This window comes from Sceloporus occidentalis, unplaced genomic scaffold, assembly GCF_023333645.1.
Source record: "Sceloporus occidentalis isolate IW3139 unplaced genomic scaffold, rSceOcc1.0.p SCAF_153, whole genome shotgun sequence".
In the NCBI taxonomy this organism is placed as follows: domain Eukaryota; kingdom Metazoa; phylum Chordata; class Lepidosauria; order Squamata; family Phrynosomatidae; genus Sceloporus; species Sceloporus occidentalis.
The window spans coordinates 1846147-1852146 of NW_028317133.1; positions in this window are offsets into that span (position 1 = coordinate 1846147).

Here is a 6000-nt window from a genome sequence, read left to right on the forward strand (position 1 = left end):
GTCAATCGTCTAATTAATTAGAACATTGTTAGCTAGACTCCTGAATCTCAAGGTTAGCAACAATGGAGTGGATTTTGATAGCCTTTGAGAGGAAAAAGTATCCACAAAAATGTTACAAAGGTTGCTGCTCCTATCAGATACAATGTCCTAAACTAGGACCCTGATATCTAAATGTCCGCAGCAATGAAACACAAGTTAATGCTCTAATTAATTAAAACCCACTAGCTAGTTGTCTAAATCTAAAGGATCCCAACAATGGAGTGGATTTTGATACCCTTTGAGAGGAAAAAGTATCCACAAAAATGTTACAAAGGTTGCTGCTCCTATCAGAAACAATGTCCTAAACTAGGACCCTGAAATCTAAATGTCAGCAGCAATGGAATGACTGATGATACCCTTCATGGAGGCATCAGTTTCCAAAAACTGGTTCAGATGTTGCTGCTCTAATCATTCAAAACCTATTTAGCTAGAATGCCTAAATCTCAAGCCGAGCAGCAATTGAGTTGATCGGGATACCCTTTGCAGAGGCACTCGTCTCTAATAAATGGCACACGATTTGCTGCTTTACTCAGACTAAACCTCCTGAGCTAGAATCCCCCACATTTGAAGATCAGTAATAATAGAAACAATGTTGATAAAGACTTTGTTAAGGCACACGTCTCTAATAAATGACACAAGAGTTGATTTACTACTCAGGCTGTACCTCCTGAGCTAAAATACCCAAAGTTGCAGATCAGTAACAATAGATACAATATTAATACCTTTTGTAGAGGCACCAGTCTTCAAAAAATGGTACATGAGTCAATCCTCTAATTAATTAGAACATTGTTAGCTAGACTCCTGAATCTCAAGGTTAGCAACAATGGAGTGGATTTTGATACCCTTTGAGAGGAAAAAGTATCCACAAAAATGTTACAAAGGTTGCTGCTCCTATCAGATACAATGTCCTAAACTAGGACCCTGAAATCTAAATGTCCGCAGCAATGGAACACAAGTTAATGCTCTAATTAATTAGAACCTCCTTAACTAGACCCCCAAACCTCAAGGATAGCAACGATGGAGTGGATTTTGATACCCTTTGAGAGGAAAAAGTATCCACAAAAGTGTTACAAAGGTTGCTGATCCTATCAGATACAATGTCCTAAACTAGGACCCTGATATCTAAATGTCAGCAGCAATGGAATGAGTGATGATACCCTTCATGGAGGCATCAGTTTCCAAAAACTGGTTCAGATGTTGCTGCTCTAATCATTCAAAACCTATTTAGCTAGAATGCCTAAATCTCAAGGCCAGCAGCAATTGAGTTGATCGGGATACCCTTTGCAGAGGCACTCGTCTCTAATAAACGGCACACGATTTGCTGCTATACTCAGACTACACCTCCTGAGCTAGAATCCCCACATTTGAAGATCAGTAATAATAGAAACAATGTTGATAAAGACTTTTGCCTCTGCCATGGTTAACAACTGGTACATGACTGAATGATCTAATCAAATACACCCTCCTTAGCTAGACCCCCAAATCTAAAGGATAGCAACAATGGATTGGATAAAAGGTACCTAATTAGCTGATCTACTCATTTAGAACATATTTAGCTAGACTTCCTATCTCTCAAGGTCAGAAACAATAGAGTAGATCATGATACCTTTTGGTGAGGCACAAGTCTCTAATAAATGACACAAGAGTTGATTTACTACTCAGTCTGAACCTCCTGAGCTAAAATCCCCAAATTTGCAGATCAGTAACAATAGATACAGTATTAATACCTTTTGTAGAGGCACCAGTCTTCAAAAATGGTACATGAGTCAATCCTCTAATTAATTAGAACATTGTTAGCTAGACTCCTGAATCTCAAGGTTAGCAAACAATGCTGATACCCTTGTCAGAGGCACCAGACTTAAACATATGGTACGTTAGTTAATGCTCTAATTAAATAGACCCTACTTAGCTACACCAATAAATCTCAAGGTCTTAGAGAGGCAATAGTCTTACAAAAAATAACAATCAAGAGTTGCTGCTGATATCATATTTATCCTCCTGAAGTAAGACCTTCAAATCCCAAGGCTGGCAGCAATGGAATCAATCATTACACCTTCTGATGAGGCATTTGTCTGTAATAAACTACATACAAGTTCTAATTTATCAATTAGAACCTAATTTGCTACAGCTATCAAATCTCAATGTTGGAAGCAATGGAATAACTTATGATAGCCTTTGTGAAGGCACTAATCTCTAACAAACAGTACACAAGTTAATGCTCTAATTAATTAGAACCACCTTAACTAGACCCCCAAACCTCAAGGATAGCAACGATGGAGTGGATTTTGATACCCTTTGAGAGGAAAAAGTATCCACAAAAATGTTCCAAAGGTTGCTGCTCCTATCAGATACAATGTCCTAAACTAGGACCCTGAAATATAAATGTCCGCAGCAATGGAACACAAGTTAATGCTCTAATTAATTAAAACCCACTAGCTAGTTGTCTAAATCTAAAGGATCCCAACAATGGAGTGGATTTTGATACCCTTTGAGAGGAAAAAGTATCCACAAAAATGTTACAAAGGTTGCTGCTCCTATCAGAAACAATGTCCTAAACTAGGACCCTGAAATCTAAATGTCAGCAGCAATGGAATGACTGATCATACCCTTTGTGGAGGCATCAGTCTTTAACATAGGGTACACGAGTTAATTCCCTAATTAATTAAAACCCACTAGCTAGTTGTCTAAATTTAAAGGATCCCAACAATGGAGTGGATTTTGATACCCTTTGAGAGGAAAAAGTATCCACAAAAATGTTACAAAGGTTGCTGCTCCTATCAGAAACAATATCCTAAACTAGGACCCTGGAATCTAAATGTTGGCAGCAATGGAACACAAGTTAATGCTCTAATTAATTAAAACCCACTAGCTAGTTGTCTAAATCTCAAGGATAGCAACAATGGAGTGGATTTTGATACCCTTTGAGAGGAAAAAGTATCCACAAAAGTGTTACAAAGGTTGCTGCTCCTATCAGATACAATGTCCTAAACTAGGACCCTGATATCTAAATGTCAGCAGCAATGGAATGACTGATGATACCCTTCATGGAGGCATCAGTTTCCAAAAACTGGTTCAGATGTTGCTGCTCTAATCATTCAAAACCTATTTAGCTAGAATGCCTAAATCTCAAGGCCAGCAGCAATTGAGTTGATTGGGATACCCTTTGCAGAGGCACTCGTCTCTAATAAATGGCACACGATTTGCTGCTATACTCAGACTAAACCTTCTGAGCTAGAATCCCCACATTTGAAGATCAGTAATAATAGAAACAATGTTGATAAAGACTTTTGCCTCTGCCAAGGTTAACAACCTTAATGTTCTAATCAACTACACCCTCCTTAGCTAGACCCCCAAATCTAAAGGATAGCAACAATGGATTGGATAAAAGGTACCTAATTTGCTGATCTACTCATTTAGAACATATTTAGCTAGACTTCCTATCTCTCAAGGTCAGAAACAATAGAGTAGATCATGATACCTTTTGGTGAGGCACAAGTCTCTAATAAATGACACAAGAGTTGATTTACTACTCAGTCTGAACCTCCTGAGCTAAAATCCCCAAATTTGCAGATCAGTAACAATAGATACAGTATTAATACCTTTGGCAGAGGCACCAGTCTTCAAAAAATGATACAAATTAATGCTCTAATTAGAACCTCCTTAACTAGACCCCCAATCTTCAAGCATAGCAACAATGGAGTGGAATGTTACATGGTCGCTGGGCTAATCCATCAGAAGCTCTTTAGAAACCCCAAATTATGAAGAACAGAATGGATGTTTATACCCAGCATATGGCACAGGAGTAGTAGTACTATACAACGAAAACCTCTCTAACTACAACCCCGAAATCTAAAAGTCAGATTTTAAGTAGTAAACCTCCAAGCTCTCACCCATATCCAAGGATTTCTGTGCTGTGAAGACGAGGATCAGCTCCAAGGGTGTAGGTGTGAAGATCTGTCAGAGACTCAGATGTGACTGAGCACAAATAGAATGTTGCAGCAGTTACTAGTGGTGACTTCTGTGACATCACAACGTGATCTCTCTTTGACATTCTTGCTCCAGTCGCAAAGTATAGCATGTTGAACATATTATTAATCTGATAATTACAAAAACAAGCACATTATTTCTATTGTCTATTAGGGTGGAGAAGGTTTTTGATCAATTTTTTAGTTGCATTAGTCTCCAAGAAATGGTACACTAATTGCTGCTCTAATCAATTAGGAACTCCTTAGCTAAAACATCCAAAGCTCCTGGCCAGCAGAAATGAAAATGATCTTGAAACCCTTTGCAGAGTCACCAGTCTCCAGGAAATGGTACACGAGATGTGGTTCTAACCATGAGGACCCTCCTTAGCTAGAACCCCCAATTTTCAAGGCCAGCAACAATGAAATAGATCTAGATACAATTCCCAGTCTATAACAAATGTTACAGGAGTTGCTTGGCTAATCCATAAGAAGCTCTTTAGAAGCCCAAAATTATGAAGAATAGAATGGATTTTCATACCCTTTGTTGAGACACGAGGCTTGAGCAAATGGCACAGGAGTAGTAGTACTATACAACGAAAACCTCACTAACTACAACCCCCAAATCTAAAAGTCAGATTTTAAGTAGTAAACCTCCAAGCTCTCACCAATATCCAAGGATTTCTGTGCTGTGAAGACGAGGATCAGCTCCAAGGGTGTAGGTGTGAAGATCCGTCAGAGACTGAGATGTCACTAATCACAAAAAGAATGTTGCAGCAGTTACTAGTGGTGACTAGTGTGATATCACAATGTGTCTCTCTATGACATTCCTGTTCCATGCTGGCACCCAAGTCTAGTTATAACCTCCTTAGTTAAAACCACCAAACCTAATGGTTTTAGATCCATTTTGTAGCTGCATTAGTCTCCATGAAATGGTACACTAATTGCTGCTCTAATCAATTAGGACCTCCTTAGCTAGAACACCCAAAGCTCGTGGGCAGCAGAAATGAAAATGATCTTGAAACCCTTTGCAGAGACACCAGTCTCCAGCAAATGGTACACGAGATGTGGTTCTAATCATGAGGACCCTCCTTAGCTAGAACCCCCAATTTTCAAGGTCAGCAACAATGGAATAGATAGAATTCCCATTCTATAACAAATGTTACACGAGTCGCTTGGCTTATCCATCAAAAGCTTTAGAAGTCCAAAATTATGAAGAACAGAATGGATCTTCATACCCTTTGTTGAGACACAAGGCTTCAGCAAATGGCACAGGAGTAGTAGTACTATACAACGAAAACCTCTCTAACTACAACCCCCAAATCTAAAAGTCAGATTTTAAGTAGTAAACCTCCAAACTCTCACCCATATCCAAGGATTTCTGTGCTGGGAAGGCGAGGATCAGCTCCAAGGGTGTAGGTGTGAAGATCTGTCAGAGACTCAGATGTGACTGAGCACAAATAGAATGTTGCAGCAGTTACTAGGGGTGACTACTGTGACATCACAACGTGATCTCCCTTTGACATTCTTGCTCCAGTCGCAAAGTATAGCATTTTGAACATATTATTAATCTGATAATTACAAAAACAAATAGTTATTTAGATATTACTTTAACAATCACATTATTTCTATTGTCTATTAGGGTGGAGAAGGTTTTTGATCAATTTTGTGGTTGCATTAGCCTCCAAGAAATGGTACACTAATTTCTGCTCTAATAAATTAGGACCTCCTTAGCTTGAAAATTATGAAGAATAGAATCGATGTTCATCCCCTTTGTTGAGACACGAGGCTTCAGCAAATGGCACAGGAGTAGTAGTACTATAGTATATGCCACTCTGCCATATAAGGGGTTAAAAGGCATATCATGGGACAGAGTGGCATATAGGGGGGTATAAGGCATTTCTGGAGGCAGAGTGGCATAAAGGGGGTTAAAAGGCATATCATGCAGCACTCTGCCTCCAGAAAAGCCTTATGCCCCCCTATATGCCACTCTGCCTCC